The following is a 14,528-nucleotide window of genomic DNA, read 5'->3' on the forward strand; positions in this document are numbered from 1 at the left end:
TTTTCTCTTCTTCTTTTTTCTGTTTACAGAATGAATTTTCTTTCCCCTTTCTGGAAATTTTCGGCTGATCCTAAAATAGACGCCGCCAAGCTTCCTTCTCAGATTCAAAGCAAGAATGATAGTGAGGGAAATCATGATATTTTACCCCAACACAGGGTTCGTGGTATAACGAGGATTTTTAATGAAAAACCCTTTGATGCCAGGTTCGGTGGCTCACGCCTGTAATCCTAGCACTTTGGGAGGTCGAGGCGGGCAGATCATGAGGTCAGGAGATCGAGACCATCCTGGCTAACACAGTGAAACCCCGTCTCTACTAAAAAGAAAATACAAAAAAAAAAAAAAATTAGCTGGGCATGGTGGCGGGTGCCTGTAGTCCCAGCTACTTGGGAGACTGAGGCAGGAGAATCCCTTGAACCTAGGAAGCGGGGTTGCCGTGAGCCGAGATGGTGCCACTGCACTCCAGCCTGGAGACAGAGCAAGACTCCGTCTCAAAAAAACAAAAAACAAACAAACAAAAAAACCCTTTGATGTCAACAAGCTCTGGAAAAGGTTTCCTCCTACCTCCGTTAACAATAGGACAGAGCTTCCAAGGAGAATCATTGTTTTTTTCTTCCCCTGTCATCTCATTATCTGTTGCAGAAACAAAGACCAAGATCTTTTTTTGTTTGTTTGTTTGTTTTGTTTTGTTTTTTGTTTTTTCGAGACAGAATCTCGCTCTGTCGCCCAGGCTGGAGTGCAGTGGCACGATCTCGGCTCACTGCAACCTCCACCTCCCGGGTTCAAGCGATTCTCCTGCCCAAAATGGTGGGAATAGAGACGTGACCCGCGGCGCCCCGCCTACCAAGTTCTTACCACACCTCAACAGACCGTTTTACAAGTAAAAATCATGTCTCCAAGAATCGAGTATATTAAGTTCTCCAAAGAGAACTATTTACATGTTAATCTCTGTTCTACTTCAATTAGTGTGGATGAAAAGAGTCGGACTCTGTAAAATATATATGTGTGTGTGTGTGTATTTGTGTGTGTGTATATATATATGTGTGTGTATATATATGTGTGTGTATATATACTTTTTTTTTTTTTTTGAGACGGAATCTTGCTTTGTCACCAAGGCTGGAGTGCAATGGCATGATCTCAGCTCACTGCAACCTCTGCCTCCTGGGTTCAAACGATTCTCCTGCCTCAGCCTCCCGAGTAGCTGGGATGACAGGCACCTGCCACCACGCCTGGCTAATTTTGTATTTTTAGTAGAGATAGGGTTTCTTTATATTGGTCAGGCTGGTCTCAAACTCCTGACTTCAGGTGATCCACCCACCTCGGCCTCCCAAAGTGCTGGGATTACAGGCATGAGCCACCGCGCCAGGCTGACAAATGTTTTCTATTCAGATTTTAGTTAATCTCTTAAGGATTGGGAGGGTCTGGAAGAAAAAGATCCAGCTATGTCCAGCTATGTTAATACAGATTTTTTTTTTTTTTTGAGACATAGATTCGCTCTGACAAGATGGCATGATCTCAGCTTACTGCAATCTCTGCTTCCTGGGTTCAAGTGATTCTCCTGCCTCAGCCTCCCGAGTAGCTAGGATTACAGGCACGTGCCACCACGCCCAGCTAATTTTTTTTTTTTTTGTATTTTTTTTGTTTGTTTTTACTAGAGACGTGTTTTTGCCATGTTGGCCAGGCTGGTCTCAAACTCCTGACCTCAGGTAGTCCGCTAGCCTCAGTCTGCTGGGATTACAGGCATGAGCCACCACCCCCCGCAGAAATTCTTTACAGATACAAATTTTCTCCAACAAAGGACAACTTTGGGGGTCATTCCAAAATATGACAACTTTGGGGGTCATTCCAAAATATGACAAAGAAGGCTGGGAGTGATGTCTCATGCCTGTAATCCCAGCATTTTGGGAGGTTGAGGCAGGTGAATCACCTGAGGTCAGGATTGCGAGACCAGCCTGGCCATCATGGTGAAACCCCATCTTTACTAAAAAAGAAAAAAAATACAATTAGCTGGGCACAATGGCTCATGCATATTATCCCAGCTATTTGGAAGGCTGAGGAGGCAGGAGAATTGCTTGAACCTAGAAGACAGAGGTTGCAGGGAGCCAAGATTGCACCATTGCACTCCAGCCTTGGAAACAGAATGAGACTGTCTCAAAAGAAAAAGAAAAAATACGGCTTAGAAACATGTTCTGGGGCAAAATATGTTGTTTTTTCTCTTTGTCTTGTAATGTTTGCTAGAGTCAGGTTGGAAAGTAAGTCACGATATATAGGGTTAAATAAACCCCATTTGATGATAATTTATGGTTTGTAGGGCTTTCCTTCCCAGACCTCTTAGATAGGAATTTGGGCAAGATAAAAAACAGTCAGAGGCCCGGTGTGGTAGCTCATGCCTATAATCCCAGCACTTTGGGAGGCTGAGGTGTGTGGATCACTTGAGGTCAGGAGTTCGAGACCAGCCTGGCCAACATGGTGAAACGTTGTCTCTACTAAAAATACAAAAATTAGTCAGGCGGTAGTGGTACATGCCTGTAATCTCAGCTACTCAGGAGGCTGAGGCAGGAGAATTGCTTGACCTTGGGAGGCAGAGGCTGTGGTGAGCTGAGATTGTGACACTGCACTCCAGTCTGGGTGACAGAGTGAGACTCTATCTCAAAAAAAAAAAAGAAAAAAAAAAAAAAGAAAAGAAAAGGGCAGAGCACAGTGGCTCATGCCTGTAATCCCAGCACTTTGGGAGGCCAACATGGTGGATCACAGGGTCGGGAGTTCGAGACCAGTCTGGCCAACATGGTGAAAGCCCCGTCTCTACTAAATATGCAAAGAAAATTAGCCGGGCGTGGTGGCAGGTGCCTGTAGTCCCAGCTACTCAGGAGGCTGAGGCAGGAGAATCACTTGAACCCGGGAGGTGGAGGTTGCAGTGAGCTGAGATCGTGCCACTGTACTCCAGCCTGGGCAACAGAGTGAAATGCTGTCTTAGAAAAAAAAAGAAAAAAGAAACAAATCAGAGTTCAGTCCTCAGCAGAAATTATATATTGCTCCTCCATAGAATTCCTCTTTTCCCCCAACTCTATCACCTTGTTTTTTTTTGTACCAGGATCCAATCCCCTATCCTTTCTGTAGCCTCAACGTGGTGTACAAGCTTCTGAACCTCATTGTGGGGTGGAGTCCTCATTCTGAAGAATCTTGTGTATACACATTATATAAATGTGTAAATCTGGCTGGGTGCAGTGGTTCACGCCTGTAATCCTAGCACATTGGGAGGCCGAGGCAGGCAGATCACCTGAGGTCAGGTGTTTGAGACCAGCCTGACCGGTATGGAACAACACTGTCTCTACTAAAAATACAAAAATTAGCCAGGCACGGTAGCGCATGCCTGTAATCCCAGCTACTGGAGAGGCTGAGCCAAGAGAATCAGTTGAACCTGGAAGGTGGAAGTTGCAGTGAGCCAAGATCACACCATTGCACTCCAGCCTGGGTGACAGAGGGAGACTCCATCTCAAAAAAAAAAAAAAAGAAAGAAAAAGAAAAGAAAACAAAAGTGTCTTTTCTCTTATTAATCAATCTGCCTCATGTCTGTCATTTACAGCAAACCTATAGGGGACCAAGAGCTTTCAGCCCTTGAGAAGACCTTCTTGAGTTTAAACCAAAAATTTAAGGAGTGAAATCCGGCCAGGTGCGGTGGTTCATGCCTATAATCCCGGCCCTTTGGGAGGCCAAGGTGAGTAGATCATTTGAAGTCAGGCGTTCCAGACCAGCCTGGCCAACATGGTGAAACACTATATCTACTAAAAATACAAAAATTAGCCAGGTGTGGTGGTGGGCACCTGTAATCCCAGCTACTCAGGAGGCTGAAGCAGGATAATCACTTGAACCCAGGAGGCGGAGGTTACAGTGAGCCAAGATGGCATCACTGCACTCCAGTCTGGGCAACAGAGCAAGACACTGTCTCCAAAAAAAAAAATAAATAAATACGAAAATTAGCTGGGCATGGTGGCATGTGCCTGTAATCGCAGCTACTCAGGAGGCTAATGCAGGAGAATTGCTTGAACCTGGGAGGTGGAGGTTGCAGTGAGCGGAGATCGCACCACTGCACTCCAGCCTGGGCGACAGAGCAAGATGCTGTCTCAAAAAAATAAAAATAAAAATAACAATAATACAAAAATTAGCTGGGTGTGGTGGCACATGCCTGTAATCCCAGCTACTCAGGAGGCTGAGGCAGGAGAACTGCTTGAACCCAGGAGGTGGAGGTTGCACTTAGCAGAGATCGCACCACTGCACTCTAGCCTGGGCGACAGAACAAGATGTTGTCTCAGTAAATAAATAAATAAATAGATTAGCTGGGCTTGGTGGCGTGGGCCTGTAATCCCAGCTACTCAGGAGGCTGAGGCAGGAGAATCACTTGAACATGGGAGGCAGAGGTTACAGTGAGCTGAGATGGCATCACTGCACTCCAGCCTGGGTGACAGCGTGAGACTGTCTCAACAAAAAGAGTGAAATTTGATTTAGCACACCTATAAAACACCCAACAAGCTGTCCAAATCCAGACTCTTAGTACCCCAATCTGGGTGGTAACTAAGATGCTTCATTTCTGTCTTTTTAAAATTTGTAATAATTTAATCTCTTTTTATACACGAGGGATGGGGGATCTTACGATGTTGCCCAGGCTGGTCTGGAATTCCTGGCCTCAAGCAATCCTCTCTCACCTCAGCCTTCCAAAATATTTGGATTACAGGAGTGTGCCACCATGCCCAGCCTTAAATGTTTTATTTATTTATTTATTTTGAGATAGTCTCACTCCGTCACCCAGGCTGGAGTGCATTGGTGCAATCTCAGCTCACTGCAACCTCGGTCTCCCAGGTTCATGTGATTCTCCTGCCTCAGCCTCCCAAGTTGCTGGGATTACAGGCGCCCGCCACCAAGTCTGGCTAATTTCGGGTATTTTTAGTAGAGACAGGGTTTCACCATGTTGGCCTCGTGATCTGCCCGCCTCGGCCTCCCAAAGTGCTGGGATTACACCGTGCCCGGCTTAGAGGGACTGCATCTTGAATAGGGGCTGGGGACAAGGAAGCTGGGACAGGCTGGGCGGCATTCCCTGGAGGTCAGCCATTCCACGACACAAGATGTGTGAACAGATGAATAGTGTTTACTAAATAGACCCAGGACCGAACAGACACAGGAACCTCCTGATGTGTTGATATCTTCAGAACAAAAGCTTTCATAGTGTGAGAATCTGTTTTGCTTTAAAGATGATAATATTGGGCCAGGCGCGGCGGCCCATGCCTGTCATCCTATCACTTTGGGAGGCTGAGGCAGGAAGACAGATTGAGTCTAGGAGTTCAAGACTAGCCTGGGAAACACAGTGAAACCCCCGTCCCTACAAAAATACAAATACTTGCCAGGAATGGTGGCATTTGCCTTTGTCCCAGCTACTCGGGAGGCAGAGATGGGAGGATTGCTTGAGCCCAGGAATTCAAGACAGCAGTAAGCTGTGATTGTACCACTGCCCTCTAGCCTGGGTGACAGAGCCAGATGGTCTCAAAATAAATAAATAAATAAATAAATAAATAAATAATATATATGTATATATATAATATTGATTATTGCAAAAGATAGTCATGACAAAGGTGAATCCTTTATCAAAAACCCTTGCAGTGGAGCATCTCTCCCCGTGACTTTTTTTTAGTTATCTTTTTTTGGGGACAGAGTTTTGCTCTTGTTGCCCAGGCCAGAGTGCAATGGTGTGATCTGGGCTCACTGCAACCTCCGCCTCCCAGGTTCAAGCGATTCTCCTGCCTCAGCCTCCGGAGTAGCTGGGACTACAGGCACACACTGCCACGCCTAGCTAATTTTTTGTATTTTTAATAAGGGTGTGGTTTTGCCAGGTTGGCCAAGCTGATCTCGAACTCCTGAGCTCACGTGATCCGCCCGCCTCAGCCTCCAAAAGTGTTGGGATTACAGGCATGAGCCACCATGCCCGGCCCCCCTTTGCTACCTTAATAAGCTTGCTTTCAGTTTGCAACGTGAACTTGCCTCCAATTCTTTTTTGCGCAAGATCGCAGAACCCTTTCTTGGAGTCTGGATCAGGACCCCTTTCTAGTAACCAGTAACACCATCACACCCCCTCCCCCTGTCAGGTCCACGTTCGTCTCTTTTCATCTCTCCTTTTTTTTTTTTTGAGACAGAGTCTCGCTCTTGTTGCCCAGGCTGTCATGCGGTGGTGCAATCTCAGCTCACTGCAACATCTGCCTCCCGGGTTCAAACGATTCTCCTGCCTCAGCCTCCCGAGTAGCTGGGATTACAGGTGCGCACCACCACCACGCCTGGCTAATTTTGTATTTTTAGTAGAGACGGGGTTTCTCCATGTTGGCCAGGCTGGTCTCCAACCCCTGACCTTAGGTGATCCGCCCGCCTCAGCCTCCCAAAGTGCTGGGATTACAGGCGTGAGCCACCACGCCCGGCTGCATTCATCTCTCGAAACGGCTTCCGGATGCCACAGATAGCTATGAATTCACGTAATAATTCCATGCTAGATACTATACCCCAACGCCCTGTAGCTTAGCAATGTACAGCCCATCCTTAATCAATTGTTTTTTTCTGTAAACCAACGAGAATTCCCAGCAAACAGCTTCACAGAAGCCCCCTCCCTGTCCTCCAACAACACCTCCCTCTTTTTATTTTATTTTATTTTATTTTATTTTTATTTTGCCTTTAAAAACCTGCGTACAACAAAGGCAGAATACAACTCATATCCAAGTTTCCTTAGGTCTCAGCTTTCCGGGCCGCTGTCCCCACCTCGGCTCCAGTCAATGTCTGAAATCTTATGTTACGGTTCAGTCTCTTTCTTTTAGATCGACAGACACAGCAGAAACATGTACCCGGGTGACTCCATATGCTCGAAGGCCACAGAAGGAAAGAACTTAGCTTACCCCACGGCATCCGCTTCCTCTCCTTTCACTTGCTTTTCTTATCTCCGAGACTCCCGCTTCTGGGTACCTCCCTTCACAGCTCCTCTGTCTCATCATGCCCTCCCCGCCCCTCCCTCCCCTGCTTCCTCATTTCATAGGATTGGGAAACCTGTAATTGCTCCGTGAGTTCATTGGCTCCTGACCTCATCTCCAAAGACTGGCCCGTGGAACAGCTCAAGTGTGAGTCCCACATACATCTGCACACACACTCCTGCACACACATGCATGTCTGCACACACATCTGCACACACAGACCTGCACACGCACACATCCCCACATGCCTGCACACACGTGCACACACGTGCACACACACACTCCTGCACACATACTTGCACACGCACACATGTCTGCACACACATATGCACACACAGGCCTGCACACTCACACATCCCGACATGCCTGCACACACATGTGCACACACACTCCTGCACACATACTTGCACACACATGCATGTCTGCACACATTTGCACACACAGACCTGCCTACACACATCCCCACACACCTGCACACAGTGCGCACGGGCGTACACACAGCTACACACACATTTGCACACACACCTGCACACACATTCATGTCTGCACACACAACTGCACACACAGACCTGCACACACACATCCCCACACACCTGCACACAGTGCGCATGGACATACACACAGCTACACACACATCTGCACAAACAAGCACATTGGCACAGTCCTGCACACACATACATGTCTGCACACACATCTGCACACACAGACCTGCACACACACACATCCCCACACTCCTGCATGCACATGCATGTCTGCACACACAGACGTGCACAAACATCCCCACACACCTGCACACAGGGCACATGTGTGTACACAGAGCTACACACACATCTGCACACACACCTGCACATACGTCTGCACAAGCACAATGGCACACACACTTGTCTACACACGCACATCTGCACACAAGCACATCTGCACCGAGACCTGCACACACACATCCCCACACACCTGCACACAGTGCACATGGGCGTACACAGAACTACACACACACATCTGACACATCTGTACACAAGCACATCTGCATACACACACCTGCACACATATCTGTAGGCACACACGCCTGCACAGAGCACATGTGCATATACACAATGACACATGCACATCTGCACACACATCTGCAAACGCACACCTACACGCACATCTGTACACACACACACCTGCATATACATGCATGTCTGCACACACAGACCTGCACACACACATCCCCACACACCTGCACACAGTGCACATATGCATACACACAACTACACACACATCTGCACACACACATGCACACACACCTGCACGCACGTCTGTACACACACATACCTGCATACACATGCATGTCTGCACACACAGACCTGCACACACACATCCCCACACACCTGCACACAATGCGCATGTGCATACACATAACTAAACACACTCTACACACACACACCTGCACGCACATCTGTACACACACACCTGCATACACATGCATGTCTGCACACACAGACCTGCACACACACATCCCCACACACCTGCACACAGTGCACATATCCATACACACAACACACACATCTGCACACGACTCTGCACAAACAAGCATGTTGGCACACACCTACCTGCACACACTCTTGCCCACAGACAAATACAGATGCCTTTTGTGCTGTCTACAAAATCATAAGAAACACCAAGCAGGCCAGGGGTGGTGGCTCACTAAAAAAAAAAAAAAAAAAAATACAAAAATTAGCCGGGTGTGGTGGCGGGTGCCTGTAATCCCAGCTACTCAGGAGGCTGAGGCAGGAGAATCCCTTGAACCCAGGAGGTGGAGGTTGCAGTGAGCCGAGATGGTGCCATTGCACTCCAGCCTGGGCAACAAGAGCAAAACTCCGTCTCAAAAAAAAACAAAACAAAACAAAACAACACAAGCAGACTAGAGATGTGTTACGATACAAACAGTTGGTGCCTAAACAAAGCATAGGGCTTCATGCACATGCAATGGAAAACACCTGGATAGCAACAAAAGCAAAGGTGAAAGACAGCTGCACAGGCTGCACCTCTACTGTCTTAGCCTCCCCATTCCTGCAGGAGCTGTGTCTTAGTCCATCATGTTGCTGTAAAGGAATACCTGAGGTTGGGTAATTGATAAAGAAGAGATCATTGGCCGGGTGCGGTGGCTCACGCCTGTAATCCCAGCACTTTGGGAGGCCGAGGCAGTGGATCATGAGGTCAAGAGATCGAGACTATCCTGGCCAACATGGTGAAACCCCATCTCTCCTAAAAATACAAAAATTAGCTGGGCATGGTGGCATGCACCTGTAGTTCCAGCTACTTGGGAGGCTGAGGCAGGAGAATTAATTGAACCCGGGAGGCGGAGCTTGCAGTGAGCCGAGATCACACCACTGCACTCCAGCCTGGCAACAGAGTGAGACTGCTTCTAAAAAAAAAAAAAGGTTATAAATCATGCTGCTATAAAGACTCATGCACATGTATGTTTATAACAGCACTATTCACAATAGCAAATACTTGGAACCAACCTAAATGTCCAACAACGATAGACTGGATTAAGAAAATGTGGCACATAGACACCATGGAGTACTATGCAGCCATAAAAAAGGATGAGTTCATGTCCTTTGCAGGGACATGGATGAAGCTGGAAACCATCATTCTCAGCAAACTATCACAAAGACAAAAAACCAAACACCGCATGTTCTCACTCATAGGTGGGAATTGAACAATCAGAACACATGGACACAGGAAGGGGAACATCACACACTGGGGACTGTTGTGGGGTGGGAGGAGGGGGGAGGGATAGCATTAGAAGATATACCTAGTGCTAAATGATGAGTTAATGGGTGCAGCACACCAACATGGCACATGTATACATATGTAACAAACCTGCACGTTGTGCACATGTACCCTAAAACTTAAAAGTATAATAATAATAAAAATTTTTTAAAAAGGTAAAAAAAAAGAGATTATTGGCCCGGGTGTGGTGGCTCACGCTTGTAATCCCAGCACTTTGGGAGGCTGAGGCAAGCGGATCACGACGTCAGGAAATCGAGACCATGGTGAAACCCCATCTCTACTAAAAATACAAAAAATTAGCCGGGCGTGGTGGCTGGCACCTGTAGTCCCAGCTACTCGGAGAGGCTGAGGCAGGAGAATGGCGTGAACCTGGGAGGCGGAGCTTGCAGTGAGCCGAGATCAGACACTGCACTCCAGCCTCGGCGACAGAGCAAGACTCCGTCTCAAAAAAAAAAAAAAAAAAAGAGATTATTTATTGGGCTCGTGGTGGTTCTGCAGGTTGTCCAGGAAGCATGGTGTTTGGACCTGCTTGTGGTGAGGGCGTCACGCTGCTTCCAGTCATGACAGAAAGTGAAGGGAAGACATTGTGTGTGGAGACCACACAGACACAGAGGGAGCAAGAGAGATGGGTAGAGGTGCCAGGCTCTTTCCAACAGCCAGTTCTCCTGGAAACTGAGAATGAGAACTCACTCATGACTACGGAGGCAGGACCAAGCCATTCATGAGGGATTCACCCACGTGATTTAAACATCTCCCACCAGGCCCCACCTACCACACCGGGGGTCAAATTTCAACATGAAAATGGCAGGACCAAGCCATTCATAAGGGATTCACCCACATGATTTAAACATCTCCCACCAGGCCCCACCTACCACACTGGGGGTCAAATTTCAACATGAAAATGGCAGGACCAAGCCATTCATAAGGGATTCACCCACATGGTTTAAACATCTCCCACCATGTCCTATCTACCACACTGGGAGTCAAATTTCAACACGAAACTTGGCAGGACCAAACAAACCGTACCCAAACCGTAGCACACTGCTTCTGTCCAGAATTGATGTAGAGAAGGTTATCTTCCCAAGAGCTCAATCAGATGGCTCACCAAGGTTGCTGGAACTGGCCACCATGGTGGATCTTCTTGTCAATGGCTCATACATTGTTGCTGACATCGATGTAGAGAACTTTCCCGTATTTTTTTACTTTTCTTTTTTTTTTTTTTTTTTTTTTTTTTTTTGAGATGGAGTCTCCCTCTGTCGCCCAGGCTGGAGTACAGTGGTGCGATCTCGGCTCACTGCAAGCTCTGCCTCCCAGGTTCATGCCATTCTCCTGCCTCAGGCTCCCAAGTAGCTGGGATTACAGGCACCCGCCACTGCGCCTGGCTACGTTTTTGTATTTTTAGTAGAGACGGGATTTCACCATGTTAGCCAGGCTGGTCTCGAGCTCCTGACCTCAAGTGATCCTCCTGCCTCGGCCTCCCAAAATGCTGGGATTACAGGCATGAGCCACTGCACCCCGGCCTGAAGTGAGTTTTTCTTGCTGTTTTCTGTTCCTGGATGGGATAGCAGAACTGGTTGGGCCAGGTGAGCAGTCTAGGTGGTGTCAGCTGATCCGCCAAGCGCAGGCTCTGCAAAACATCTCAAGCATCCATCTTAGTTTTACAACAGTGACGTACTCCTTCAGAGCAACACTCTTGGAGCCAGAGGCTGCAGGAACCCTCAATTGTAATTTCTAATTTTGTAGCTAATTTGTGAATCCAGCGAAGGCAGACTGGACCTTAGCCCTTAGGGAAAGGGCTGTTTTCCATTTTGTTTCAGAATCACACCACGAACTGAATTTCTCTCTTTTTTTTTTTTTTGAAATTAGGACGGTGAAAGAGGCCAGACCTAACCGACTTGTCTTGCTTCGAACGTTGAAACTGTCCTTGTTCTTCCCTGGGCGTAGGCGGAACTAACTTTGAGAAGAAATTCAGGCCGGGCTCGGTGGCTCACGCCTGTAATCCCAGCACTTTGGGAGCCTGAGGTGGGCGGATCATGAGGTGAGGAGATCGAGACCATCCTGGCTACCATGCTGAAACCCCGTCTCTACTAAAAATACAAAAAATTAGTCAGGCGAGGTGGCAGGCGCCTGTAGTCCCAGCTACTCAAGAGGCTGAGGTGGGAGAATGGCCTGAACCTGGGAGGTGGAGCTTGCAGTGAGCCGAGATTGTGCCACTGCACTCCAGCCTGGGTGACAGAGCCAGACTCCGTTTCAAAAAAAAAAAAAAAAGAAAGTTGATTTTGCCAAGGTTGGGGGCTTCTCACGGGACAATGATGTGTCACCCAACCAGCGTGTATCCAGCGTGAACCTTGAATAACTGAGACAGGTCTCAGTCAGTTTAGGAAGTTATTTAGCCAGAGCTAAGGATGTAGAGCCATGACAGGTGCGTAAGGGGCTCAGAGCACAGTGGGATTTGTTTTTTGTTTGTTTCTTTGTTTCTTTGCTTTGGGATGGAGTTTCACACTTGTGGCCCAGGCTGGAGTGCAGTGGCACAATCTTGGCTCATCACAACCCCCACTTCCCAGGTTCAAGCGATTCTCTGGCCTCAGCCTCCCGAGTAGCTGGGATTACAGGCGTGCGCCACCATGCCTGGCTAATTTTGTATTTTTAGTAGAGACGGGGTTTCTCCATGTTGGCCAGGCTGGTCTCGAACTCCTGACCTCAGGCGATCTGCCCATCTTGGCCTCCCAAAGTGCTGAGATTACAGGTGTGAGCCACCGCGCCCGGCCTCACAGTTGGGTTTTATACATTCTAGGGAGACATAACAAATCAATCAACATAAGCAAGATAGGCCAGGGTGGTGGCTCATGCCCCTGACCTCAGGTGATCCAACCACATCTGCCTCCCAAATGGCTGCATTCTTTTGAGTTTCTGGTTAGCCTCTCTAAAGGAGGCAATTAGATATGCATCTATCTCAGTGAGCAGAGGTATCACTTTGAATAGAATGAGAGGGAGAGGCCCTGAGCAGTGCCTAGCAGGGCCCAAAGATTTATTTTTCTTTCTTCCCGCCCACTCTGGAGTGCAGAGGCATGATCTCAGCTCACTGCAAGCTCTGACTCCCGGGTTCACGCCATTCTCCTGCCTCAGCCTCCCGATTAGCTGGTACTACAGGCGCCTGCCACCATGCCCAGCTAATTTTTTGTATTTTTAGTAGAGATGGGGTTTCACCACGGTAGCCAGGATGGTCTTGATCTTCTGACCTCGTGATCTGCCCACCTCGGCCTTCCAAAGTGCTGGGATTACAGGCATGAGCCACCGTGCCCGGCAATTTATTTTTCTTTCACAAGGGACATCAGCTTTCCTGGAAGGGGCTAGAAGCAGGTGAAGGAGGAGGTGGGTTGGAGAGGAGGTGGAGTAGGGGAGCAGGGGAGCTGGTGAGAAGGTTGAGTTGGTGGAATGCAGAGATAAGAAATAAAAGCTCTGGGCCGGCCGTGGTGGCTCATGCCTGTCATCACAGCACTTTGGGAAATTGAGGCGGGAAGATCACCGGAGGTCAGAGGAGTTAGAGACCAGCATGGCTAACATGGTGAAATCCTGTCTCTACTAAAAATAGAAAAATTAGCCGGGCGTGGTGACAGTCACCTGTCATCCCAGCTACTCAGGAGGCTGAGGCAGGAGAGTCGCTTGAACCCGGGAGACAGAGGTTGCAGTGAGCCGAGATCATGCCACTGCACCCCAGCCTGGGGAACAGGAGCGAGACTTTGTCTCAAAAAAAAAAAAGAAAGAAATAGAAGCTCTGCTCTCAGGGGAATGGGAATGGGATTAAGGGGCAAGGAGAGGGGGCTCAGCTTCGCCAGGGAGAAACCATTCAGGTGTGGGGAGGGGTCTGCAGAGCACGTGCTCTCTGCCGGGTTGGGAGCACTGATGATGCTGCCGGAGAGCTTCTCATTCAGGCTTTTCTTTGTTCTCTACATGACAGAAAGTGCCCCTCACAGGGATCTCCCTGGGGCAGTGTGATCAGAATGATCCTGTCCAGATAACACCTTCCCAACTGGAAATTCTCCATGACAAAAAGCTCATGCTTCTGGGCCGGGCTCACTGGCTCACCCCTGTAATCCCAGCACTTTGGGAGGCTGAGGCGGGCAGATCACAAGGTCAGGAGTTCAAGACCAGCTTGGCCAACATGGCGAAACACCATCTCTACTAAAAACACCAAAGAAATATTAACAGGGCATGATGGCGGGCGCCTGTAATCCCAGCTACTCGGGAGGCTGAGGCAGGGGAATTGCTTGAACCCAGGAGGCAGAGGTTGCAGTGAGCTGAGATCATGCCACTACACTCCAGCCTGGGTGAGGAGAGTGAAACTCCATCTCAAAACATAAAACAAAAAAAACCAGCAAAAAAATATCTTGCTGACTGGGTGCAGTGGCTCATGCCTGTAATCCCAGCACTTTGGGAGGCCAACAGGGGTGGATCAGCTGAGGTCAGCAATTCGAGACCAGCCTGGCCAACTTGGCGAAACCCTGTCTCTACTAAAAATACAAAAACAAAAAAGCAAAATTAGCCAGGTGTGGGGTCAGGCACCTGTACTCCCAGAAACTCGGGGGGCTGGGGCAGGAGAATCTCTTGAACCCAGGAGGCGGAGGTTGCAGTGAGCCGAGATTATGCCAGTGCATTCCAGCCTGGGCAACAACAGTGAAACTCCATCTGAAAACATAAAAACAAAACAAAACAAAAGAAAAGCCTATTTCTGACTGGGCACAGTGGCTCATGCCTGTAATC

This window comes from Symphalangus syndactylus, chromosome Y (assembly GCF_028878055.3).
Source record: "Symphalangus syndactylus isolate Jambi chromosome Y, NHGRI_mSymSyn1-v2.1_pri, whole genome shotgun sequence".
Taxonomy (NCBI): Eukaryota; Metazoa; Chordata; class Mammalia; order Primates; family Hylobatidae; genus Symphalangus; species Symphalangus syndactylus.